The sequence below is a fragment of the Pristiophorus japonicus genome, chromosome 1 (genome assembly GCF_044704955.1).
Source record: "Pristiophorus japonicus isolate sPriJap1 chromosome 1, sPriJap1.hap1, whole genome shotgun sequence".
NCBI lineage: Eukaryota > Metazoa > Chordata > Chondrichthyes > Pristiophoridae > Pristiophorus > Pristiophorus japonicus.
The window spans coordinates 543,143,266-543,170,178 of record NC_091977.1 but is presented as its reverse complement, the minus strand read 5'-3'; the positions used below and the strand labels follow the sequence as shown (position 1 = coordinate 543,170,178).

General features: G+C 49.0%; 1 protein-coding gene and 1 pseudogene across 3 annotated transcripts in view; one reads left to right on the top strand and one right to left on the bottom strand.

Annotated features, from left to right (window-relative positions):
* faim2a (Fas apoptotic inhibitory molecule 2a) overlaps nt 1–26,913 on the bottom strand; it is a 251,881-nt gene that overhangs the window by 151,971 nt on the left and 72,997 nt on the right. The window lies entirely within an intron of this gene.
* The window catches only part of LOC139273110 (E3 ubiquitin-protein ligase TRIM39-like), an 89,202-nt pseudogene that overhangs the window by 48,740 nt on the left and 13,549 nt on the right, over nt 1–26,913 (top strand).

The following is a 26,913-nucleotide window of genomic DNA, read 5'->3' as shown; positions in this document are numbered from 1 at the left end:
AACCCTATCACACTCAGTCGCTCGAACCCTATCACACCCAGTCGGTCTAACTCTATCACACTCAGTCGCTCTAACTCTATCACACCCAGTCGCTCTAACTCTATCACACTCAGTCGCTCTAACTCTATCACACTCAGTCGCTCTAACTCTATCACACTCAGTCGCTCTAACTCTATCACACTCAGTCGCTCTAACTCTATCACACTCAGTCGCTCTAACTCTATCACACCCAGTCGCTCTAACTCTATCACACTCAGTCGCTCTAACTCTATCACACTCAGTCGCTCTAACTCTATCACACTCAGTCGCTCTAACTCTATCACACTCAGTCGCTCTAACTCTATCACACCCAGTCGCTCTAACTCTATCACACTCAGTCGCTCTAACTCTACCACACTCAGTCGCTCTAACCCTATCACACCCAGTCGCTCTAACTCTATCACACCCAGTCGCTCTAACTCTACCACACTCAGTCGCTCTAACCCTATCACACCCAGTCGCTCTAACCCCATCACACCCAGTCGCTCTAACTCTACCACACCCAGTCGCTCTAACTCTACCACACTCAGTCGCTCTAACTCTATCACACCCAGTCGCTCTAACTCTATCACACCCAGTCGCTCTAACTCTATCACACCCAGTCGCTCTAACTCTATCACACCCAGTCGCTCTAACTCTATCACACTCAGTCGCTCTAACTCTATCACACCCAGTCGCTCTAACTCTATCACACTCAGTCGCTCTAACCCTATCACACTCAGTCGCTCTAACTCTATCACACTCAGTCGCTCTAACTCTATCACACTCAGTCGCTCTAACTCTATCACACTCAGCTCTAACTCTATCACACCCAGTCGCTCTAACTCTATCACACCCAGTCGCTCTAACTCTATCACACTCAGTCGCTCTAACTCTATCACACTCAGTCGCTCTAACTCTATCACACCCAGTCGCTCTAACTCTATCACACTCAGTCGCTCTAACCCTATCACACTCAGTCGCTCTAACTCTATCACACTCAGTCGCTCTAACTCTATCACACTCAGTCGCTCTAACTCTATCACACTCAGTCCCTCTAACTCTATCACACTCAGTCGCACTAACCCTATCACACTCAGTCGCTCTAACTCTATCACACCCAGTCGCTCTAACTCTACCACACTCAGTCACTCTAACTCTATCACACTCAGTCGCTCTAACTCTATCACACTCAGTCGCTCTAACCCTATCACACCCAGTCGCTCTAACTCTATCACACCCAGTCGCTCTAACTCTATCACACTCAGTCGCTCTAACTCTATCACACTCAGTCGCTCTAACTCTATCACACTCAGTCGCTCTAACTCTATCACACTCAGTCGCTCTAACTCTATCATACTCAGTCGCTCTAACTCTACCACACTCAGTCGCTCTAACTCTATCACACTCAGTCGCTCTAACTCTATCACACTCAGTCGCTCTAACCCTATCACACTCAGTCGCTCTAACTCTACCACACTCAGTCGCTCTAACTCTACCACACTCAGTCACTCTAACTCTATCACACTCAGTCGCTCTAACTCTACCACACTCAGTCGCTCTAACCCTATCACACTCAGTCGCTCTAACTCTACCACACTCAGTCGCTCTAACTCTACCACACTCAGTCGCTCTAACCCTATCACACTCAGTCGCTCTAACTCTATCACACTCAGTTGCTCTAACCCTATCACACCCAGTCGCTCTAACTCTATCACACTCAGTCCCTCTAACTCTATCACACTCAGTCGCTCTAACTCTATCACACTCAGTCGCTCTAACCCTATCACACTCAGTCGCTCTAACCCTATCACACTCAGTCGCTCTAACTCGATCACACTCAGTCGCTCTAACTCTATCACACTCAGTCGCTCTCACTCTATCACACTCAGTCGCTCTAACCCTATCACACTCAGTCGCTCTAACTCTATCACACTCAGTCGCTCTAACCCCATCACACCCAGTCGCTCTAACTCTACCACACCCAGTCGCTCTAACTCTACCACACTCAGTCGCTCTAACTCTATCACACCCAGTCGCTCTAACTCTATCACACCCAGTCGCTCTAACTCTATCACACCCAGTCGCTCTAACTCTATCACACCCAGTCGCTCTAACTCTATCACACTCAGTCGCTCTAACTCTATCACACCCAGTCGCTCTAACTCTATCACACTCAGTCGCTCTAACCCTATCACACTCAGTCGCTCTAACTCTATCACACTCAGTCGCTCTAACTCTATCACACTCAGTCGCTCTAACTCTATCACACTCAGCTCTAACTCTATCACACCCAGTCGCTCTAACTCTATCACACCCAGTCGCTCTAACTCTATCACACTCAGTCGCTCTAACTCTATCACACTCAGTCGCTCTAACTCTATCACACCCAGTCGCTCTAACTCTATCACACTCAGTCGCTCTAACCCTATCACACTCAGTCGCTCTAACTCTATCACACTCAGTCGCTCTAACTCTATCACACTCAGTCGCTCTAACTCTATCACACTCAGTCCCTCTAACTCTATCACACTCAGTCGCACTAACCCTATCACACTCAGTCGCTCTAACTCTATCACACCCAGTCGCTCTAACTCTACCACACTCAGTCACTCTAACTCTATCACACTCAGTCGCTCTAACTCTATCACACTCAGTCGCTCTAACCCTATCACACCCAGTCGCTCTAACTCTATCACACCCAGTCGCTCTAACTCTATCACACTCAGTCGCTCTAACTCTATCACACTCAGTCGCTCTAACTCTATCACACTCAGTCGCTCTAACTCTATCACACTCAGTCGCTCTAACTCTATCATACTCAGTCGCTCTAACTCTACCACACTCAGTCGCTCTAACTCTATCACACTCAGTCGCTCTAACTCTATCACACTCAGTCGCTCTAACCCTATCACACTCAGTCGCTCTAACTCTACCACACTCAGTCGCTCTAACTCTACCACACTCAGTCACTCTAACTCTATCACACTCAGTCGCTCTAACTCTACCACACTCAGTCGCTCTAACCCTATCACACTCAGTCGCTCTAACTCTACCACACTCAGTCGCTCTAACTCTACCACACTCAGTCGCTCTAACCCTATCACACTCAGTCGCTCTAACTCTATCACACTCAGTTGCTCTAACCCTATCACACCCAGTCGCTCTAACTCTATCACACTCAGTCCCTCTAACTCTATCACACTCAGTCGCTCTAACTCTATCACACTCAGTCGCTCTAACCCTATCACACTCAGTCGCTCTAACCCTATCACACTCAGTCGCTCTAACTCGATCACACTCAGTCGCTCTAACTCTATCACACTCAGTCGCTCTCACTCTATCACACTCAGTCGCTCTAACCCTATCACACTCAGTCGCTCTAACTCTATCACACTCAGTCGCTCTAACTCTATCACACTCAGTCGCTCTAACTCTATCACACTCAGTCGCTCTCACTCTATCGCACTCAGTCGCTCTAACCCTATCACACTCAGTCGCTCTAACCCTATCACACTCAGTCGCTCTAACTCTATCACACTCAGTCGCTCTAACTCTATCACACTCAGTCGCTCTCACTCTACCACACTCAGTCCCTCTAACTCTACCACACTCAGTCGCTCTAACCCTATCACACTCAGTCGCTCTAACTCTATCACACTCAGTCGCTCTAACTCTATCACACTCAGTCGCTCTAACTCTACCACACTCAGTCCCTCTAACCCTATCACACCCAGTCGCTCTAACCCTATCACACTCAGTCGCTCTAACTCTACCACACTCAGTCGCTCTAACTCTATCACACTCAGTCACTCTAACTCTACCACACTCAGTCGCTCTAACCCTATCACACTCAGTCGCTCTAACTCTACCACACTCAGTCGCTCTAACTCTACCACACTCAGTCCCTCTAACTCTATCACACTCAGTCGCTCTAACCCTATCACACTCAGTCGCTCTCACTCTATCACACTCAGTCCCTCTAACTCTACCACACTCAGTCGCTCTCACTCTATCACACTCAGTCGCTCTAACTCTATCACACTCAGTCGCTCTAACCCTATCACACTCAGTCGCTCTCACTCTATCACACTCAGTCCCTCTAACTCTATCACACTCAGTCGCTCTCACTCTATCACACTCGGTCGCTCTAACTCTATCACACTCAGTCGCTCTAACCCTATCACACTCAGTCGCTCTAACTCTACCACACTCAGTCGCTCTAACTCTACCACACTCAGTCGCTCTAACTCTATCACACTCAGTCGCTCTAACTCTATCACACTCAGTCGCTCTAACCCTATCACTCAGTCGCTCTAACTCTATCACACTCAGTCGCTCTAACCCTATCACACTCAGTCGCTCTAACTCTACCACACTCAGTCGCTCTAACTCTATCACACTCAGTCGCTCTAACTCTATCACACTCAGTCGCTCTAACTCTATCACACTCAGTCGCTCTAACTCTACCACACTCAGTCGCTCTAACTCTACCACACTCAGTCGCTCTAACTCTATCACACTCAGTCGCTCTAACTCTATCACACTCAGTCGCTCTAACTCTACCACACTCAGTCGCTCTAACTCTATCACACTCAGTCGCTCTAACTCTATCACACTCAGTCGCTCTAACTCTATCACACTCAGTCGCTCTAACCCTATCACACTCAGTCGCTCTAACTCTATCACACTCAGTCGCTCTAACCCTATCACTCAGTCGCTCTAACCCTATCACTCAGTCGCTCTAACTCTATCACACTCAGTCGCTCTAACCCTATCACTCAGTCGCTCTAACCCTATCACACTCAGTCGCTCTAACCCTACCACACTCAGTCGCTCTAACCCTTTCACTCAGTCGCTCTAACCGTACCACACTCAGCCACTCTAACCCTACCACACTCAGTCGCTCTAACTCTATCACTTTCAGTCGCTCTAACTGTAAGGCGTAGTGTCCTTACACCTTACTATAGAATCACACGAGGCATGTACTGCAGACAAGGTCACTCCATGACCTGAACCTTTATTCCCAGGACCAAGAAGTGATGACCCTGCGTGGGACCTCCCTTTATATACCTGGATGACCACGTGAGGAGTGTCTCCCACAAGTTCAACCCCTGTGGTCAAGGTGTGCATTACTCAGGAGTTAGATGAAGTCCTTACTACTAGGGGGATCAAGGGGTATGGTGAGAAAGCAGGAATGGGGTACTTAAGTTGCATGTTCAGCCATGAACTCATTGAATGGCGGTGCAGCCTATAAGGGCCGAATGGCCTACTCTTGCACCTATTTTCTATGTTTCTATGTATACAGTGTACAGTGTTGTTACATAAAGGTTACAGTTATGTGAAGGTTACAAACATGACATCACCTCCCCCCCAACGTCTTTGGGTCAAAGATTGAGTCTTTCAGGTAGTCGACACTTGCTCGTGGAGCGCCGCAGTTGGGGCTCTGGTTGTTGAGCCTTGGTATGCGTGTCTGTCACATGTGGTGATTCCGGCCTGGCCGCAGGGACTGTGCATGCTGGTGAATGTCCTTGTTGCTCGTTCTCTGGCAGTGGTGTGGGCAACATCTCATGATCTTCCTCAGGTTCCTCAGTGTCCATGCTGAACCTTTTCTTTACTTGGTCCAGATGTTTGCGGCATATCTGCCCATTGTTAAGTCTGACCACTATGACCCTATTCCCCTCTTTGCCAATTACAGTACCCTGAAGCCACTTGGGTCCCAAAGCATGATTGAGAACGAATACAGGGTCATCAATTTCTATGCATCTGCCCACTGAGTTGCGATCATGGCACTCGATTTGGGACTGGCGCTTGCCCTCAACAATGTCTGACAGGTCTGGGTGAATGAGGGACAGCCACGTTTGAAGCGTGCGTTTCATGAGTAGTTCCGCAGGCAGGACTCCCGTGAGCGAATACGGGCGGGACCTGTAGGCCAGCAGGAGGCGCGATAGGCGGTACTGAAGGGTTGTCAGACAGGAAGCAAAGAGTAGGAGTAAATGGGTACTTTTCAGAATGGCAGGCAGTGACTAGTGGGGTACCGCAAGGTTCTGTGCTGGGGCCCCAGCTGTTTACACTGTACATTAATGATTTAGATGAGGGGATTAAATGTAGTATCTCCAAATTTGCGGATGACACTAAGTTGGGTGGCAGTGTGAGCTGCGAGGAGGATGCTGTGAGGCTGCAGAGCGACTTGGATAGGTTAGGTGAGTGGGCAAATGCATGGCAGATGAAGTATAATGTGAATAAATGTGAGGTTATCTACTTTGGTGGTAAAAACAGAGAGACAGACTATTATCTGAATGGTGACAGATTAGGAAAAGGGGAGGTGCAAAGAGACCTGGGTGTCATGGTACATCAGTCATTGAAGGTTGGCATGCAGGTGCAGCAGGCGGTTAAGAAAGCAAATGGCATGTTGGCCTTCATAGCAAGGGGATTTGAGTACAGGGGCAGGGAGGTGTTGCTACAGTTGTACAGGGCATTGGTGAGGCCACACCTGGAGTATTGTGTACAGTTTTGGTCTCCTAACCTGAGGAAGGACATTCTTGCTATTGAGGGAGTGCAGCAAAGGTTCACCAGACTGATTCCTGGGATGGCGGGACTGACCTATCAAGAAAGACTGGATCAACTGGGCTTGGATTCACTGGAGTTCAGAAGAATGAGAGGGGACCTCATAGAAACATTTAAAATTCTGACGGGGTTAGACAGGTTAGATGCAGGAAGAATGTTCCCAATGTTGGGGAAGTCCAGAACCAGGGGTCACAGTCTAAGGATAAGGGGTAAGCCATTTAGGACGGAGATGCGGAGGAACTTCTTCACCCAGAGAGTGGTGAACCTGTGGAATTCTCTACCACAGAAAGCTGTTGAGGCCAATTCACTAAATATATTCAAAAAGGAGTTAGATGAGGTCCTTACTACTAGGGGGATCAAGGGGTATGGCGAGAAAGCAGGAATGGGGTACTGAAGTTGAATGTTCAGCCATGAACTCATTGAATGGCGGTGCAGGCTAGAAGGGCCGAATGGCCTACTCCTGCACCTATTTTCTATGTTTCTATCCTTGAATCCGGAGCATGCCCTGTTTTATAATTTGAACCGCATGTTCCGCCTGGCCATTGGAAGCCGGCTTGAATGGTGCTGTCCTGACATGTTTGATACGATTACCCGACATAAACTCCTGGAATTCATACCTAGTGAAACACGGGCCATTATCGCTAACCAGGATGTCCGGCAAGCCGTGGGTCGCAAAGACCGTACACAGACTTTACACGGTGGTGGATGTCGTGCACGAGTTCAATATGATGCACTTGATCGATTTCGAGTATGCGTCGACAACAATCAGGAACATTTTCCCCATGAACAGGCCCGCGTAGTCTACGTGAATATGTGACCATGGCTTAGTGGTCCAGGGCCACGGGCTGAGTGGGGCCTCCCTGGGGGCATTGCCCAGCTGAGCACACGTCGTGCACCTGCGAACACAGTGTTCCAGGTCTGAGTCAATTCCCGGCCACCATACATGTGACCGGGCAATGGCCTTCATTAACACGATGCCTGGGTGCTCGCTGTGGAGTTCCCTGATGAATGCCTCCCTGCCCCTCTGGGGCATGACTACCCAGCTGCCCCATAGCAGGCAGTCGGCTTGGATGGAGAGCTCGTCCATCCATCTTTGAAACGGCCTGACCTCCTCGGGACACGCTCCGTGTGCGGGCGCCCAATCCCCAGTCAGGACACATTTCTTTATCAGGATAGGAGGGGATCTCTGTTGATCCAGATTTTGATCTGGTGGGCTGTGGTAGGGGAGTCTGTGGTGTCGAAAGCCTCAACGGCCATGACGATCTCCGTGCTTTGTTCCGACGCTCCCTCGGTGGTGGCCAGTGGGAGCCTGCTGAGTGTGTCAGTGCAATTTTCGGTGCCTGGCCGGTGCCGTATGGTGTAGTCATACGCAGCCAGTGTGAGGGCCCAGCGCTGTATGCGAGCTGATGCATTGGCATTTACAGCCTTGCTGTCGGACAACAAGGATGTTAACGGTTTGTGGTCCGTTTCTAACTCGAACCTTCTGCCAAAAAGGTACTGGTGCATCTTTTTCACCCCGTAGACACATGCGAGTGCCTCCTTTTCAACCATCCCATATCCTCATTCTGCCTGGGAGAGCGACCTGGAGCAGAAGCCACAGGTTGGAGTTGGCCCTCATCATTACTCTGCTGCAACACGCACCCAACCCCATAGGATGATGCATCACACGTTAAAACCAGTTTCTTACAGGGGTTGTACAAGGTCAACAGCTTGTTAGAACAAAGCAGATTCCGCGCCTGATTGAAAGCCAGTTCTTGACAGTCCCCTAAAAACCATTCACAACCCTTACGCAGGAGCACGTACAGCGGATCCAACAATGTGCTTAAGTTCGGCAGAAAGTTCCCGAAGTAGTTCAATAGTCCCAGAAATGACCGTAACTCCAATGCGTTGCCGGGCCTGGGCGCACGTCGAATCGCCTCCGTTTTGGATTCGGTAGGCTGGATCCCGTCTGCGGCAACCCTCCTGCCCAAAAACTTGACCTCTGGGGCCAAAAACACACACTTGAACTTCTTTAGTCACAAACCTACCCGGTCCAGTCGGCGTAGCACCTCCTCCAGGTTGTGGAGGTGTTTCTCGGTGTCTCGACCTGTGATAAGGATGTCATCTTGGAATACGATAGTTCCAGGGATGGATTTGAGCAAGCTTTCCATGTTCCTCTGGAAGATTGCGGCCGCTGAACGAATGCCAAACGGACACCTGTTGTAAACGAACAGTCCCTTGTGCGTAGTGATGGTGGTCAGAATCTTGGATTCTTCAGCCAGTTCCTGAATCATGTAGGCTGAAGTGAGGTCCAACTTGGTGAACAGCTTGCCACCTGCCAGCGTGGCAAAAAGATCCTCCGCTCTCGGAAGCGGGTATTGGTCCTGTAGTGACACTCGGTTGATGGTGGCCTTGTAGTCGTCACAAATCCTGACCGAGCCATCCGCTTTAAGGACAGGAACGATGGGGCTTGCTCAGTCACTGAATTCAACGGGCGAAATTATGCCCTCTCTTACCAGCCTGTCCAACTCACTCTCAATTTTCTCACGCATTACATACGGCACGGTCTGGCTTTTTGATGCACTGGCCTGGCGTCCGGGGTGATGCGTATCACTACTTTGGTGCCCTTAAAGGTCCCGACACCTGGTTGAAAAAGTGGCTCGAATTTCTGTAGGACCTGTGAGCATGAACTTCGCTCCACAGATGAAATGGCGTGCACATCCCCCCCATTTCCAGTTCATCTCAGCTAACCAGCTCCTCCCCAAGAGCGTGGGACCATTCCCCGGGACAATCCAGAGTGGCAGCCGGTTCTCCGATCCATTGTGTGTGACCAAGTTTGCACTGCCTAGTACTGGGATGATCTCTCTGGCGTACGTCCGTAGCTGCCTGTCAATGTGTTTGGGCCTGTTAGCTTTGAGTGGCCATAGTTTTCCAAATTGTTGGGCACTCATAAGTGACTGGCTGACTCCTGTGTCCAGCTCCATGCATACCGGGATGCCATTTAACAGAACTTTCATCATCATAGGTGGCGTTTTGGTATACGAGCTGTGGACGTCTGCCACATGAACCCGCTGGACTTCAGCGTCCATAGCTTTGCCCCAAGCATCACCCTGCCTCGCAGACCCCTCGTCTGGTTCCTCTGCCTCGTAAACTAGCCTCGCTGTGGGTTTTCTGCACATTCTGGCCAGATGTCCACTGAAGTTACAGTTTCTTCAGATAAATTGTTGAAACCTACATGTTTTCTCAGCATGTCTGCCACCACACCTCCAGCATAAGCTGAGATTGTTGTGAACAAAGGAACTGTTAACAGGCATTCCTCTCTGATTGTCTCTTTGATTACTCCTGAGCACTCTGTTGCTGAGTGTCAATGGTCCCATCCTGGGACGCATTGTCCCTTGTGATGGCGTGAATTGCCGATCCCCTGCCATTGTCTCTGTTGCTGGCCCCCACTAGAGTCTGTTACTGCCTGGGCAGTGTCGAATTGCCCTTGCCTGCCTGCGGGGTTCTGAGTCTCGTTTACAATGTTAACTCCCTGCTCCATCGCCACGTTGGAACCAGGGCTGCGTGCGCATATTATCTTGGTTTCCTCTCCCCCTGCCATGAAGGTCTGAGCTATCAACATTGCCCTTTCCAAGGTCAACCCCTTGGTCTCAATAAGCTTCCTGAAAATCCCGGCATGACCAATGCCCTCAATGAAGAAATCCTTAACATCTCCCCGCTGTCTGTGAACTTACAGAGGCTGGCCAAACGCCGAAAGTCCGCAACGAAGTCCGATATGCTTTGTCCTTCCCAATGCCGGTGTGTATAGAACCGGTGCCGGGCCATGTGTATACTGCTTGCCGGTTTGAAGTGCTCACCGATCAGTGCTGAGCTCTTCAAAGTACTTTTCCGCCGGCTTCTCGGGTGCGAGCAGGTTTTTCATCAGCGCATAAGTCTTGGATCTACAGCTGGTCAGTAGATGCGCCCTCCGCTTGCCAGCCGCTTCCTCTCCCAGCCAGTCCTTCGTCACAAAGCTCTGCTGGAGCCTCTCAACGAAATCGTCCCAGTCCTCACCAACACAGTACCGTTCCTCTGTGCTACCGGTGGCCATCCTTGTGGGTCGTTGATTCCCGTTTCTCGTCGCCAAATGTAGTGTCCTTACACCTTACTATAGAATCACACGAGGCATGTACTGCAGACAAGGTCACTCTGTGACCTGAACCTTTATTCCCAGGACCAAGAAGTGCTGACCCTGCGTGGGACCTCCCTTTATATACCTGGATGACCAGGTGAGGAGTGTCTCCCACAAGTTCACCCCCTGTGGTCATGGTGTGCATTACTCAGGTGTATCCAGTGTACAGTGTTGTGACATAAAGGTTACAGTTATGTGAAGGTTACAAACATGACGTTAACCCTACCACACTCAGTCCCTCTAACCCTATCACACTCAGTCGCTCTAACTCTATCACACTCAGTCGCTCTAACCCTACCACACTCAGTCCCTCTAACCCTATCACACTCAGTCGCTCTAACTCTACCACACTCAGTCGCTCTAACTCTACCACACTCAGTCGCTCTAACTCTATCACACTCAGTCCCTCAAACTCTATCACACTCAGTCCCTCTAACTCTATCACACTCAGTCCCTCTAACTCTATCACACTCAGTCGCTCTAACTCTACCACACTCAGTCGCTCTAACTCTACCACACTCAGTCGCTCTAACTCTATCACACTCAGTCGCTCTAACTCTATCACACTCAGTCGCTCTAACTCTATCACACTCAGTCGCTCTAACTCTACCACACTCAGTCGCTCTAACTCTACCACACTCAGTCGCTCTAACTCTACCACACTCAGTCGCTCTAACCCTACCACACTCAGTCGCTCTAACTCTACCACACTCAGTCGCACTAACTCTACCACACTCAGTCGCTCTAACTCTATCACACTCAGTCGCTCTAACCCTACCACACTCCGTCGCTCTAACTCTACCACACTCAGTCGCTCTAACTCTACCACACTCAGTCGCTCTAACTCTATCACACTCAGTCGCTCTAACTCTACCACACTCAGTCGCTCTAACTCTACCACACTCAGTCGCTCTAACTCTATCACACTCAGTCGCTCTAACTCTATCACACTCAGTCGCTCTAACTCTACCACACTCAGTCGCTCTAACTGTACCACACTCAGTCGCTCTAACCCTACCACACTCAGTCGCTCTAACTCTATCACACTCAGTCGCTCTAACTCTATCACACTCAGTCGCTCTAACTCTATCACACTCAGTCGCTCTAACTCTATCACACTCAGTCGCTCTAACTCTATCACACTCAGTCGCTCTAACTCTATCACACTCAGTCGCTCTAACCCTATCACACTCAGTCGCTCTAACTCTACCACACTCAGTCGCTCTAACTCTACCACACTCAGTCGCTCTAACTCTACCACACTCAGTCGCTCTAACTCTATCACACTCAGTCGCTCTAACTCTACCACACTCAGTCGCTCTAACTCTATCACACTCAGTCGCTCTAACTCTATCACACTCAGTCGCTCTAACTCTATCACTCAGTCGCTCTAACTCTATCACACTCAGTCGCTCTAACCCTATCACACTCAGTCGCTCTAACTATATCACACTCAGTCGCTCTAACCCTACCACACTCAGTCGCTCTAACCCTTTCACTCAGTCGCTCTAACCGTACCACACTCAGCCACTCTAACCCTACCACACTCAGTCGCTCTAACTCTATCACTTTCACTCGCTCTAACTGTAAGGCGTAGTGTCCTTACACCTTACTATAGAATCACACGAGGCATGTACTGCAGACAAGGTCACTCCATGACCTGAACCTTTATTCCCAGGACCAAGAAGTGCTGACCCTGCGTGGGACCTCCCTTTATATACCTGGATGACCAGGTGAGGAGTGTCTCCCACAAGTTCACCCCCTGTGGTCAAGCTGTGCATTACTCAGGAGTTAGATGAAGTCCTTACTACTCGGGGGATCAAGGGGTATGGTGAGAAAGCAGGAATGGGGTACTTAAGTTGCATGTTCAGCCATGAACTCATTGAATGGCGGTGCAGCCTAGAAGGGCCGAATGGCCTACTCTTGCACCTATTTTCTATGTTTCTATGTATACAGTGTACAGTGTTGTTACATAAAGGTTACAGTTATGTGAAGGTTACAAACATGACATCACCTCCCCCCCAACGTCTTTGGGTCAAAGATTGAGTCTTTCAGGTAGTCGACACTCGCTCGTGGAGCGCCGCAGTTGGGGCTCTGGTTGTTGAGCCTTGGTATGCGTGTCTGTCACATGTGGTGATTCCGGCCTGGCCGCAGGGACTGTGCATGCTGGTGAATGTCCTTGTTGCTCGTTCTCTGGCAGTGGTGTGGGCAACATCTCATGATCTTCCTCAGGTTCCTCAGTGTCCATGCTGAACCTTTTCTTTACTTGGTCCAGATGTTTGCGGCATATCTGCCCATTGTTAAGTCTGACCACTATGACCCTATTCCCCTCTTTGCCAATTACAGTACCCTGAAGCCACTTGGGTCCCAAAGCATGATTGAGAACGAATACAGGGTCATCAATTTCTATGCATCTGCCCACTGAGTTGCGATCATGGCACTCGATTTGGGACTGGCGCTTGCCCTCAACAATGTCTGACAGGTCTGGGTGAATGAGGGACAGCCGCGTTTGAAGCGTGCGTTTCATGAGTAGTTCCGCAGGCAGAACTCCCGTGAGCGAATACGGGCGGGACCTGTAGGCCAGCAGGAGGCGCGATAGGCGGTACTGAAGGGTTGTCAGACAGGAAGCAAAGAGTAGGAGTAAATGGGTACTTTTCAGAATGGCAGGCAGTGACTAGTGGGGTACCGCAAGGTTCTGTGCTGGGGCCCCAGCTGTTTACACTGTACATTAATGATTTAGATGAGGGGATTAAATGTAGTATCTCCAAATTTGCGGATGACACTAAGTTGGGTGGCAGTGTGAGCTGCAAGGAGGATGCTGTGAGGCTGCAGAGCGACTTGGATAGGTTAGGTGAGTGGGCAAATGCATGGCAGATGAAGTATAATGTGGATAAATGTGAGGTTATCTACTTTGGTGGTAAAAACAGAGAGACAGACTATTATCTGAATGGTGACAGATTAGGAAAAGGGGAGGTGCAAAGAGACCTGGGTGTCATGGTACATCAGTCATTGAAGGTTGGCATGCAGGTGCAGCAGGCGGTTAAGAAAGCAAATGGCATGTTGGCCTTCATAGCAAGGGGATTTGAGTACAGGGGCAGGGAGGTGTTGCTACAGTTGTACAGGGCATTGGTGAGGCCACACCTGGAGTATTGTGTACAGTTTTGGTCTCCTAACCTGAGGAAGGACATTCTTGCTATTGAGGGAGTGCAGCAAAGGTTCACCAGACTGATTCCCGGGATGGCGGGACTGACCTATCAAGAAAGACTGGATCAACTGGGCTTGGATTCACTGGAGTTCAGAAGAATGAGAGGGGACCTCAAAGAAACATTTAAAATTCAGACGGGTTTAGACAGGTTAGATGCAGGAAGAATGTTCCCAATGTTGGGGAAGTCCAGAACCAGGGGTCACAGTCTAAGGATAAGGGGTAAGCCATTTAGGACCGAGATGCGGAGGAACTTCTTCACCCAGAGAGTGGTGAACCTGTGGAATTCTCTACCACAGAAAGTTGTTGAGGCCAATTCACTAAATATATTCAAAAAGGAGTTAGATGAGGTCCTTACTACTAGGGGGATCAAGGGGTATGGCGAGAAAGCAGGAATGGGGTACTGAAGTTGAATGTTCAGCCATGAACTCATTGAATGGCGGTGCAGGCTAGAAGGGCCGAATGGCCTACTCCTGCACCTATTTTCTATGTTTCTATCCTTGAATCCGGAGCATGCCCTGTTTTATAATTTGAACCGCATGTTCCGCCTGGCCATTGGAAGCCGGCTTGAATGGTGCTGTCCTGACATGTTTGATACGATTACCCGACATAAACTCCTGGAATTCATACCTAGTGAAACACTGGCCATTATCGATAACCAGGATGTCCGGCAAGCCGTGGGTCGCAAAGACCGTACACAGACTTTACACGGTGGTGGATGTCGTGCACGAGTTCAATATGATGCACTTGATCGATTTCGAGTATGCGTCGACAACAATCAGGAACATTTTCCCCATGAACAGGCCCGTGTAGTCTACGTGAATATGTGACCATGGCTTGGTGGTCCAGGGCCACGGGCTGAGTGGGGCCTCCCTGGGGGCATTGCCCAGCTGAGCACACGTCGTGCACCTGCGAACACAGTGTTCCAGGTCTGAGTCAATTCCGGGCCACCAAACGTGTGACCGGGCAATGGCCTTCATTAACACGATGCCTGGGTGCTCGCTGTGGAGTTCCCTGATGAATGCCTCCCTGCCCCTCTGGGGCATGACTACCCAGCTGCCCCATAGCAGGCAGTCGGCTTGGATGGAGAGCTCGTCCATCCATCTGTGAAACGGCCTGACCTCCTCGGGACACGCTCCGTGTGCGGGCGCCCAATCCCCAGTCAGGACACATTTCTTTATCAGGATAGGAGGGGATCTCTGTTGATCCAGATTTTGATCTGGTGGGCTGTGGTAGGGGAGTCTGTGGTGTCGAAAGCCTCAACGGCCATGACGATCTCCGTGCTTTGTTCCGACGCTCCCTCGGTGGTGGCCAGTGGGAGCCTGCTGAGTGTGTCAGTGCAATTTTCGGTGCCTGGCCGGTGCCGTATGGTGTAGTCATACGCAGCCAGTGTGAGGGCCCAGCGCTGTATGCGAGCTGATGCATTGGCATTTACAGCCTTGCTGTCGGACAACAAGGATGTTAACGGTTTGTGGTCCGTTTCTAACTCGAACCTTCTGCCAAAAAGGTACTGGTGCATCTTTTTCACCCCGTAGACACATGCGAGTGCCTCCTTTTCAACCATCCCATATCCTCATTCTGCCTGGGAGAGCGACCTGGAGGCAGAAGCCACAGGTTGGAGTTGGCCCTCATCATTACTCTGCTGCAACACGCACCCAACCCCATAGGATGATGCATCACACGTTAAAACCAGTTTCTTACAGGGGTTGTACAAGGTCAACAGCTTGTTAGAACAAAGCAGATTCCGCGCCTGATTGAAAGCCAGTTCTTGACAGTCCCCTAAAAACCATTCACAACCCTTACGCAGGAGCACGTACAGCGGATCCAACAATGTGCTTAAGTTCGGCAGAAAGTTCCCGAAGTAGTTCAATAGTCCCAGAAATGATCGCAACTCCAATGCGTTGCCGGGCCTGGGCGCACGTCGAATCGCCTCCGTTTTGGATTCGGTAGGCCGGATCCCGTCTGCGGCAACCCTCCTGCCCAAAAACTCGACCTCTGGGGCCAAAAACACACACTTGAACTTCTTTAGTCACAAACCTACCCGGTCCAGTCGGCGTAGCACCTCCTCCAGGTTGTGGAGGTGTTTCTCGGTGTCTCGACCTGTGATAAGGATGTCATCTTGGAATACGATAGTTCCAGGGATGGATTTAAGCAAGCTTTCCATGTTCCTCTGGAAGATTGCGGCCGCTGAACGAATGCCAAACGGACACCTGTTGTAAACGAACAGTCCCTTGTGCGTAGTAATGGTGGTCAGAAGCTTGGATTCTTCAGCCAGTTCCTGAATCATGTAGGCTGAAGTGAGGTCCAACTTGGTGAACAGCTTGCCACCTGCCAGCGTGGCAAAAAGATCCTCCGCTCTCGGAAGCGGGTATTGGTCCTGTAGTGACACTCGGTCGATGGTGGCCTTGTAGTCGCCACAAATCCTGACCGAGTCATTCGCTTTAAGGACAGGAACGATGGGGCTTGCTCAGTCACTGAATTCAACGGGCGAAATTATGCCCTCTCTTACCAGCCTGTCCAACTCACTCTCAATTTTCTCACGCATTACATGCGGCACGATCTGGCTTTGTGATGCACTGGTCTGGCGTCCGGGGTGATGCGTATCACTACTTTGGTGCCCTTAAAGGTCCCGACACCTGGTTGAAAAAGTGGCTCGAATTTCTGTAGGACCTGTGAGCATGAACTTCGCTCCACAGATGAAATGGCGTGCACATCCCCCCCATTTCCAGTTCATCTCAGCTAACCAGCTCCTCCCCAAGAGCGTGGGACCATTCCCCGGGACAATCCAGAGTGGCAGCCGGTTCTCCGATCCATTGTGTGTGACCAAGTTTGCACTGCCTAGTACTGGGATGATCTCTCTGGCGTACGTCCGTAGCTGCCTGTCAATGTGTTTGGGCCTGTTAGCTTTGAGTGGCCATAGTTTTCCAAATTGTTGGGCACTCATAAGTGACTGGCTGACTCCTGTGTCCAGCTCCATGCATACCGGGATGCCATTTAACAGAACTTTCATCATCATAGGTGGCGTTTTGGTATACGAGCTGTGGACGTCTGCCACATGAACCCGCTGGACTTCAGCGTCCATAGCTTTGCCCCAAGCATCACCCTGCCTCGCAGACCCCTCGTCTGGTTCCTCTGCCTCGTAAACTAGCCTCGCTGTGGGTTTTCTGCACATTCTGGCCAGATGTCCACTGAAGTTACAGTTTCTACAGATAAATTGTTGAAACCTACATGTTTTCTCAGCATGTCTGCCACCACACCTCCAGCATAAGCTGAGATTGTTGTGAACAAAGGAACTGTTAACAGGCATTCCTCTCTGATTGTCTCTTTGATTACTCCTGAGCACTCTGTTGCTGAGTGTCAATGGTCCCATCCTGGGACGCATTGTCCCTTGTGATGGCGTGAATTGCCGATCCCCTGCCATTGTCTCTGTTGCTGGCCCCCACTAGAGTCTGTTACTGCCTGGGCAGTGTCGAATTGCCCTTGCCTGCCTGCGGGGTTCTGAGTCTCGTTTACAATGTTAACTCCCTGCTCCATCGCCACGTTGGAACCAGGGCTGCGTGCGCATATTATCTTGGTTTCCTCTCCCCCTGCCATGAAGGTCTGAGCTATCAACATTGCCCTTTCCAAGGTCAACCCCTTGGTCTCAATAAGCTTCCTGAAAATCCCGGCATGACCAATGCCCTCAATGAAGAAATCCTTAACATCTCCCCGCTGTCTGTGAACTTACAGAGGCTGGCCAAACGCCGAAAGTCCGCAACGAAGTCCGATATGCTTTGTCCTTCCCAATGCCGGTGTGTATAGAACCGGTGCCGGGCCATGTGTATACTGCTTGCCGGTTTGAAGTGCTCACCGATCAGTGCTGAGCTCTTCAAAGTACTTTTCCGCCGGCTTCTCGGGTGCGAGCAGGTTTTTCATCAGCGCATAAGTCTTGGATCTACAGCTGGTCAGTAGATGCGCCCTCCGCTTGCCAGCCGCTTCCTCTCCCAGCCAGTCCTTCGTCACAAAGCTCTGCTGGAGCCTCTCAACGAAATCGTCCCAGTCCTCACCAACACAGTACCGTTCCTCTGTGCTACCGGTGGCCATCCTTGTGGGTCGTTGATTCCCGTTTCTCGTCGCCAAATGTAGTGTCCTTACACCTTACTATAGAATCACACGAGGCATGTACTGCAGACAAGGTCACTCTGTGACCTGAACCTTTATTCCCAGGACCAAGAAGTGCTGACCCTGCGTGGGACCTCCCTTTATATACCTGGATGACCAGGTGAGGAGTGTCTCCCACAAGTTCACCCCCTGTGGTCATGGTGTGCATTACTCAGGTGTATCCAGTGTACAGTGTTGTGACATAAAGGTTACAGTTATGTGAAGGTTACAAACATGACGTTAACCCTACCACACTCAGTCCCTCTAACCCTATCACACTCAGTCGCTCTAACTCTATCACACTCAGTCGCTCTAACCCTACCACACTCAGTCCCTCTAACCCTATCACACTCAGTCGCTCTAACTCTACCACACTCAGTCGCTCTAACTCTACCACACTCAGTCGCTCTAACTCTATCACACTCAGTCCCTCAAACTCTATCACACTCAGTCCCTCTAACTCTATCACACTCAGTCCCTCTAAATCTATCACACTCAGTCCCTCTAACCCTATCACACTCAGTCCCTCTAACTCTACCACACTCAGTCGCTCTAACTCTACCACACTCAGTCGCTATAACTCTATCACACTCAGTCCCTCTAACTCTATCACACTCAGTCCCTCTAACCCTATCACACTCAGTCCCTCTAACCCTATCACACTCAGTCCCTCTAACCCTATCACGCTCAGTCGCTCTAACTCTATCACACTCAGTCGCTCTAACTATATCACACTCAGTCGCTCTAACTCTATCACACTCAGTCGCTCTAACTCTATCACACTCAGTCCCTCTAACTCTATCACACTCGGTTTCTCTAACTCTATCACACTCAGTCGCTCTAACTCTATCACACTCGGTTGCTCTAACTCTATCACACTCAGTCCCTCTAACTCTATCATACTCAGTCACTCTAACTCTATCACACTCAGTCCCTCTAACTCTATCATACTCAGTCACTCTAACTCTCACACTCAGTCCCTCTAACTCTATCACACTCAGTCGCTCTAACCCTATCACACTCAGTCCCTCTAACTCTATCACACTCAGTCGCTCTAACCCTATCACACTCAGTCGCTCTAACTCTATCACATTTGGAGGAATGTTCCCAGTGAGCCATGCAGCATTCAGGATGTCCCGTGCACGCCGGTCTCCGGCTTTTGAATTGAAGCACCGCGCATCGGCGGAAATCTGAATAAGAACTAAAGAACATAAGAAATAGGAGCAGGAGTAGGCCATACGGCCCCTTGAGCCTGCTCCACCATTCGATAAGATCATGGCTGATCTGATCATGGACTCAGCTCCACTTTCCCGCCCGCTCCCCATAATCCCTTATCCCCATAAAAGGTTACTGCACAAGATAAAAGTTCACGGGGTTGGAGTTAATATATTAGCGTGGATAGAGGATTGGCTAACAAACAGAAAATAGAGAGTCGGGATAAATGGTTCATTTTCTGGTTGGCAACCAGTAACTAGTGGGATACCGCAGGGATCAGTGCTGGGACCCCAAACTATTTGCAATCTATATAAACTGATTGGAAGAAGGGACTGAGTGTAACGTAGCCAAGTTTGCTGACGATACAAAGATGGGAGGAAAAGCAATGTGTGAGGAGGACATAAAAAATTTGCAACAGGACATAAACAGGCTAAGTGAGTGGGCAAAAATTTGGCAGATGGAGTATAATGTTAGAAAGTGTGAGGTCATGCACTTTGGAAGAAAAAAATCAAAGAGCAAGTTATTATTTAAGCTGGGACATTGAATAAATTTAAGACAGAGATAGACAGTTTCTTAAATGATAAGGGAATAAGGGGTTATGGGGAGCGGGCGGGGAAGTGGAGCTGAGTCCATGATCGGATCACCCATGATCGTATTGAATAGCGGAGCAGGCTCGAGGGGCCATATGGCTTACTCCTGCTCCTATTTCTTATGTTCTAATATACTTATCGTTTAACAAACTGTCTATTTCTGTCTTAAATTTATTCAATGTCCCAGCTTCCACAGCTCTCTGAGGCAGCGAATTCCACAGATCCACAACCCTCAGAGAAGAAATTTCTTCTCATCTCAGTTTTAAATGGGTGGCCTGATAGGTGAGGTGACATGATAGGTCCAAGTCAGCATGGATTTGTGAAAGGGAAATCATGCTTAACAAATCTTCTGGAATTTTTTGAGGATGTTTCCAGTAAAGTGGACAAGGGAGAACCAGTTGATGTGGTATATTTGGACTTTCAGAAGGCTTTCGACAAGGTCCCACACAAGAGATTAATATGCAAAGTTAAAGCACATGGGATTGGGGGTAGTGTGCTGACGTGGATTGAGAACTGGTTGTCAGACTGGAAGCAAAGAGTAGGAGTAAATGGGTACTTTTCAGAATGGCAGACAGTGACTAGTGGGGTACCGCAAGGTTCTGTGCAGGGGCCCCAGCTGTTTACATTGTACATTAATGATTTAGACGAGGAGATTAAATGTAGTATCTCCAAATTTGCGGATGACACTAAGTTGGGTGGCAGTGTGAGCTGCGAGGAGGATGCTATAAGGCTGCAGAGTGACTTGGATAGGTTAGGTGAGTGGGCAAATGCATGGCAGATGAAGTATAATGTGGATAAATGTGAGGTTATCCACTTTGGTGGTAAAAACAGAGAGACAGACTATTATCTGAATGGTGACAGATTAGGAAAAGGGGAGGTGCAACGAGACCTGGGTGTCATGGTACATCAGTCATTGAAGGTTGGCATGCAGGTACAGCAGGCGGTTAAGAAAGCAAATGGCATGTTGGCCTTCATAGCGAGGGGATTTGAGTACAGGGGCAGCGAGGTGTTGCTACAGTTGTACAGGGCCTTGGTGAGGCCACACCTGGAGTATTGTGTACAGTTTTGGTCTCCTAACTTGAGGAAGGACATTCTTGCTATTGAGGGAGTGCAGCGAAGATTCACCAGACTGATTCCCGGGATGGTGGGACTGACCTATCAAGAAAGACTGGATCAACTGGGCTTGTATTCACTGGAGTTCAGGAGAATGAGAGGGGACCTCATAGAAACGTTTAAAATTCTGACGGGTTTAGACAGGTTAGATGCAGGAAGAATGTTCCCAATGTTGGGGAAGTCCAGAACCAGGGGTCACAGTCTAAGGATAAGGGGTAAGCCATTTAGGACCGAGATGAGGAGAAACTTCTTCACCCAGAGAGTGGTGAACCTGTGGAATTCTCTACCACAGAAAGTAGTTGAGGCCAATTCACTAAATATATTCAAAAGGGAGTTAGATGAAGTCCTTACTATTAGGGGGATCAAGGGGTATGGCGAGAAAGCAGGAAGGGGGTACTGAAGTTGCATGTTCAGCCATGAACTCATTGAATGGTGGTGCAGGCTAGAAGGGCCGAATGGCCTACTCCTGCACCTATTTTCTATGTTTCTATGGCCCCTTATTCTAAGACCATGCCCTCTTGTTCTAGTTTCCCCCATCAGTGGAAACATCCTCTCTGCATCCACCTTGTCAAGCCCCCTCATAATCTTATACGTTTGATAAGATCATCTCTCATTCCTCTGGATTCCAATGAGTAGAGGCCCAACCTCCTCAACCTTTCCTCATAAGTCAACCCCCCTCATCCCCGGAATCAACCGAGTGAACCTCCTCTGAATTGCCTCCAAAGCAAGTATATCCTTTCGTAAATATGGAAACCAGAACTGCACACAGTATTCCAGGTGTGGCCTCACCAATACTTTATATAGCTGTAGCAAGACTTCCCCGCTTTTATACTCCATCCCCTTTGCAATAAAGGCCAAGATACCAATGGCCTTCCTGATCACTTGCTGTACCTATATACTAACCTTTTGTGTTTCATGCACAAGTACCCCCAGGTCCCGCTGTACTGCGGCACTTTGCAATCTTTCTCCATTTAAATAATAACTTGCTCTTTGATTTTTTTTCTGCCAAAGTGCATGACCTCACACTTTCTGACATTATACTCCATCTGCCAAATTTTTGCCCACTCACTTAGCCTGTCTATGTCCTTTTGCAGATTTATTTGTGTCCTCCTCACACATTGCTTTTCCTCCCATCTTTGTATTGTCAGCAAACTTGGCTACGTTACACTCAGTCCCTTCTTCCAAGTCGTTAATATAGATTGTAAATAGTTGGGGTCCCAGCACTGATCCCCACTAGTTACTGGTTGCCAACCAGAGAATGAACCATTTGTCCTGACTCTCTGAAAGAGCCACAGCCTGTTAAAGGGGCCGTACACCAAAAAATACTTAAAGGGAATATTGCTCACAGGCACAAAAAGTTAAGTTTACAGGTACAGCAAGTAATGAGTAAGGCAAATGGAATGTTGGCATTTATTGCAAGGGGGATAGAGTATAAAAGCAGAGAAGTCCTGCTGCAACTGTACAGGGTATTGGTGAGGCCACACCTAGAGTACTGCGTACAGTACTTGGTCTCCGTATTTAAGGAAGGATATACTTGCATTGGAGGCTGTTCAGAGAAGGTTCATTCGGTTGATTCTGGAGATGAGGGGGTTGACTTTTGAGGAAAGGTTGAGTAGGTTGGGCCTATACGCATTGGAATTCAGAAGAATGAGAGGTGATCTTATCGAAAGATATAAGATTATGAGGGGGCTCGACAAGGTGGATGCAGAGAGGATGTTTCCACTGATGGGGGAGACTAGAACTAGGGGGCATAATCTTAGAATAAGGGGCCGCCCATTTAAAACTGAGATGAGGAGAAATTTCTTCTCTCAGATGGTTGTAAATCTGTGGAATTGTCGGCTCCAGAGAGCTGTGGAAGCTGGGTCATTGAATATATTCAAGGTGGAGATAGACAGATTTTTGAGCGATAAGGGAGTAAAGGGTTATGGGGAGTGGGCGGGGAAGTGGAGCTGAGCCCAAGATCAGATCAGCCATGATCGTATTGAATGGCGGAGCAGGCTCGAGGGGCCAGGTGTTCTTCGGTCCCCAGAACTCTGTGCAGTCTGCATCCTCCGGCTCTGCTCTCCGCCATCACCCAGCTCTGAGCAATGCTTCTTTTTAAATGTTCTGAATGAGGGTCTTTTGGGTGCAGATTATCATCTCCAAAACGGAAGCGGCAGTTGAAGCGAAATACAACACAATTATGGAGCTACTGGAGAACGACATGAGAACAACAATGAATCTGATCGAAGCAGAAAGGTTGTCATTGGGAGCACTGATTACGGAGCAGCAAGTGGACAAAGAGGCGTATAGTTATGCCATCAGTTCCATAATGCAAAGAGTCGATGAGATGAATGAGAACTCAGAATATGAGAGTATACAGACACTACAGGTGAATATTCCTATTTAATTATGTCATGTGTCAATGCTAAGCTTCACGTGCAAATCTTGTCAAAGGAGCATAAATCTCTTTAAAACCAAGTCACTTCTTTCCATTATTTTGTAGTTGAATTCTTGTGCTCATCAGGGTGAGGGAAGTTAGTGCTAGGGAATGGAACACTTCAGGCACACTCCCAGGGCAGATACAGGGGGTTAGATACAGAGTAAAGCTTCCTCTACACTGTCCCATCAAACACTCCCAGGGCAGGTACAGGGGGTTAGATACAGAGTAAAGCTTTCTCTGCACTGTCCCATCAAACACTCCCAGGGCAGGTACAGGGGGTTAGATACAGAGTAAAGCTCCCTCTACACTGTCCCATCAAACACTCCCAGGGCAGGTACAGGGGGTTAGATACAGAGTAAAGCTCCCTCTACACTGTCCCATCAAACACTCCCAGGGCAGGTACAGCATGGGGTTAGATACAGAGTAAAGCTCCCTCTACACTGTCCCATCAAACACTCCCAGGGCAGGTACAGGGGGTTAGATACAGAGTAAAGCTTTCTCTGCACTGTCCCATCAAACACTCCCAGGGCAGGTACAGCACGGGGTTAGATACAGAGTAAAGCTCCCTCTACACTGTCCCATCAAACACTCTCAGGGCAGGTACAGGGGGTTAGATACAGAGTAAAGCTCCCTCTACACTGTCCCATCAAACACTCCCAGGGCAGGTACAGCACGGGGTTAGATACAGAGTAAAGCTCCCTCTACACTGTCCCATCAAACACTCCCAGGGCAGGTACAGCACGGGGTTAGATACAGAGTAAAGCTTCCTCTACACTGTCCATCAAAAACTCCCAGGGCAGGTACAGGGGGTTAGATACAGAGTAATGCTCCCTCTACACTGTCCCATCAAACACTCCCAGGGCAGGTACAGCACAGGGTTAGATACAGAGTAAAGCTCCCTCTACACTGTCCCATCAAACACTCCTAGGGCAGGTACAGCACGGGGTTAGATACAGAGTAAAGCTCTCTCTACACTGCCCCATCAAACACTCCCAGGGCAGGTACAGGGGGTTAGATACAGAGTAAAGCTCTCTCTGCACTGTCCCATCAAACACTCCCAGGCAGGTACAGCACGGGGTTAGATACAGAGTAAAGTTCCCTCTACACTGTCCCATCAAACACTCCCAGGGCAGGCACAGCACGGGTTAGATACAGCAACTTATATTTATATAGCGCCTTTAACGTAATGTAATGTCCCAAGGCGCTTCACAGGAATATTATGCGATTAAAAAAAATTGACACCGAGCCACATAAGTAGAAATTAGCTCAGGTGACCAAAAGCTTGGTCAAAAAGAGGTCAGTTTTAAGGAGCATCTTGAAGGAGGAAATAGAGGGCGAGGCGGAGAGGTTTGGGCGGGGAATTCCAGAGCTTGGGGTCTAGGCAACAGAAGGCATGGCCACCAATCATTGAGCAATTACAATCAGGGATGCTCAGGAGAGCAGAATTAGAGGAGCTTAGATAAGTCAGAAGGTTGTGGGGCTGGAGGAGATTACAGAGATTGGGAGGGGTGAGGCCATGGAGGGATTTGAAACCAAGGATGAGAATTTAAAATCGAGGTTGCTTTCCCGGAGATGGGTGACTGGTACTTGGTGCGAGATAGGATACGGGCAGCCGAGTTTTGGATCACATCTAATTTACGTAGGGTTGAATGTGGGAGGCCAGCCAGGAGTGCACTGGAATAGTCAAGCCTAGAGGTAACAAAGGCATGGATGAGGGTTTCAGCAGCAGATGAGCTGAGGCAAGGACGGAGACGGGCAATGTTACGGGAGTGGAATAGGCAATCTTGGTCACGCCGCAGATATGTGGTTGAAAGCTCATTTCATAGAAACATAGAAAATAGGTGCAGGAGTAGGCCATTCGGCCCTTCGAGCCTGCACCACCATTCAATAAGATCATGGCTGATCATTCCCTCAGTACCCCTTTCCTGCTTTCTCTCCATACCCCTTGATCTCGTAAGGGCCATATCTAACTCCCTCTTGAATATATCCAATGAACTGGCATCAACAACACTGCGGCAGGGAATTCCACAGGTTAACAACTCTCTGAGTGAAGAAGTTTCTCCTCATCTCAGTCCTAAATAGCCTACTCCTTATCCTTAGACTGTGTCCCCTGGTTCTGGACTTCCCCAACATCAGGAACATTCTTCCCGCATCTAACCTGTCCAGTCCCGTCAGAATACGTTTCTGTGAGATCCCCTCTCATCCTTCTAAACTCCAGTGAATAAAGGCCCAGTTGATCCAGTCTCTCCTCATATGTCAGTCCAACCATCCCTGGAATCAGTCTGGTGAACCTTCGCTGCACTCCCTCAAAGCAAGAACGTCCTTCCTCAGATTAGGAGACCAAAGCTGAACACCAAGGCCCTGTACAACTGCAGTAAGACCTCCCTGCTCCTATACTCAAATCCCCTAGCTATGAAGGCCAACATACCATTTGCCTTCTTCATCGCCTGCTGTACCTGCATGCCAACTTTCAGTGACTGATGAACTATGACACCCAGGTCTCGTTGCACCTCCCCTTTTCCTAATCTGCCGCCATTCAGATAATATTCTGCCTTCGTGTTTTTGCCCCCAAAATGGATGACCTCACATTTATCCACATTATATTGTTTCTGCCATGCATTTGCCCACTCACCTAACCTGTCCAAGTCACCCTGCAGCCTCTTAGCGTCCTCCTCACAGCTCATACCGCCACCCAGTTTAGTGTCATCTGCAAACTTGGAGATATTACACTCAATTCCTTCATCTAAATCGTTAATGTATATTGTAAATAGCTGGGGTCCCAGCACTGAGCCTTGCGTCACCCCACTAGTCACTGCCTGCCATTCTGAAAAGGACCCGTTTATCCCGACTCTCTGCTTCCTGTCTGCCAACCAGTTCTCTATCCACGTCAGTACATTACCCCCAATACCATGTGCTTTGATTTTGCACACCAATCTCTTATGCGGTACCTTGTCAAAAGCTTTTTGAAAGTCCAAATACACCACATCCACTGGTTCTCCCTTGTCCACTCTGCTAGTTACATCTTCAAAAAATTCCAGAAGATTCGTCAAGCATGATTTCCCTTTCATAAATCCATGCTGACTTGGACCGATCCTGTCACTGCTTTCCAAATGCGCTGCTATTTCATCCTGAATGATTGATTCCAACATTTTCTCCACTACTGATGTCAGGCTAACCGGTCTATAATTACCCGTTTTCTCTCTCCCTCCTTTTTTACAAAGTGGTGTTACATTAGCTACCCTCCAGTCCATAAGAACTGATCCAGAGTCGATAGACTGTTGGAAAATGATCACCAATGCATCCACTATTTCTAGGGCCACTTCCTTAAGTACTCTGGGATGCAGACTATCAGGCCCCGGGGATTTATCAGCCTTCAATCCCATCAATTTCCCTAGCACAATTTCCCGCTTTATAAGGATATCCTTCAGTTCCTCCTTCTCACTAGACCCACTGTTCCCTAGTACATTCGGAAGGTTATTTGTGTCTTCCTTCGTGA